The sequence below is a fragment of the Ciona intestinalis genome, unplaced genomic scaffold (genome assembly GCF_000224145.3).
Source record: "Ciona intestinalis unplaced genomic scaffold, KH HT000663.1, whole genome shotgun sequence".
NCBI lineage: Eukaryota > Metazoa > Chordata > Ascidiacea > Phlebobranchia > Cionidae > Ciona > Ciona intestinalis.
In genome coordinates this window covers 1-1373 of record NW_004190984.1, presented here as the reverse complement: position 1 = coordinate 1373, position 1373 = coordinate 1, and the positions used below count along the sequence as shown (strand labels likewise).

Sequence of the window (1373 nt, the reverse complement as noted above, 5' to 3'; positions counted from 1 at the left end):
TGGGGTAATGGGTCAACTCTGGCCTAAATCCCTGGGTGTTGGGGTAATGGGTCAACTCTGGCCTAAATCCCTGGGTGTTGGGTTAATGGGTCAACTCTGGCTTAAATCCCTGGGTGTTGGGGTAATGGGTCAACTCTGGCCTAAATCCCTGGGTGTTGGAGTAATGGGTCAACTCTGACTTAAATCCCTGGGTGTTGGGGTAATGGGTCAACTCTGGCCTAAATCCCTGGGTGTTGGGGTAATGGGTCAACTCTGGCCTAAATCCCTGGGTGTTGGAGTAATGGGTCAACTCTGGCCTAAATCCCTGGGTGTTGGGGTAATGGGTCAACTCTGGCCTAAATCCCTGGGTGTTGGGGTAATGGGTCAACTCCGGCCTTAATCCCTGGGTGTTGGGGTAATGGGTCAACTCTGGCCCAAATCCTTGGGTGTTGGAGTAATGGGTCAACTCCGGCCTAAATCCCTGGGTGTTGGGGTAATGGGTCAACTCTGGCCCAAATCCTTGGGTGTTTGAGTAATGGGTCAACTCTGGCCCAAATCCTTGGGATGTTGAGGTAACTTTTGGTTATTCTTCGCTGGTATATGTGCTGCTAGCTCCAGCCCTCACTTCTGTGTTCAAGAAGAACATGATAATAAATTATTACGCAGGTTCCTTTATTTGGTTTGTGTGAAATATTTTCTTGCATGAACTGTGTGCATGAAATTATTTGCATATAAACAATAAAGTTTTTTCAAATCAATATTTGATACAAAATATGCCAAACTGCAAGTAAATTTAAGTTGTGTTAAACCTATAGTGAATAGAAATTCACTGCAACTGGTGTATTATACAGCTAGCAGATATAAAGCAATTTTTTATTTACACCAAGCAACCACCAAATATAAAGCAAAGGGAAGTTTGTACGTTGTCCTCTTAAGTATCCATTGTCTAAATGTCATCTTCTAACCAACTGAAACAAAGATAAAGATTGTAAAAACCAAATGATGATCATAACAAATATTGAACGTGTGTGTCCTTGGGTGAAATATCTAACGGCAATTACTGGAACTGAAACACTATCGGATCAAGTCGTATATTTCACATTTAAATTACCTGGTGCTGGTTGTGTTGTAGCAGTAGAAGGACACTCGCTATATGGTATGCAATAATCTCCATTCAATACTGTATTGGTGGGACAAATACAAGTACGACAAAACTCTGGACACACTGTAGATGGTGGGTTGGGTATTTCACATGTGGGTCATGGGCATCCACTACCACACTCTACACGGATCTGGTTGCCAGGACAAACTGTTGGAACAAATTCATCCTTTGTCGAACTCGTATATGTGTGTAATACCAGTTTCACAAAATTTCAACTCTTAATTGTCAAAGA

General features: G+C 42.3%; 1 protein-coding gene across 2 annotated transcripts in view; it reads right to left on the bottom strand.

The window, feature by feature from the left end:
• LOC104265948 (small proline-rich protein 2H-like) overlaps positions 1-1320 on the bottom strand; it is a 4412-nt gene extending 3092 nt beyond the window's left edge. The window contains exons 1-2 of one of the 2 annotated variants that reach the window (XR_717364.3): positions 1091-1316; positions 754-947 (exon numbers count right to left, since the gene is read on the bottom strand). The gene's annotated coding sequence lies outside the window, so the exon portion shown is untranslated. Of the gene's footprint in view, positions 1-753; positions 948-1090 lie in introns of those variants that run through there. The other variant, XR_003397244.1, reaches the window with a different exon arrangement.
• Positions 1321-1373: the final 53 nt, after the last annotated feature.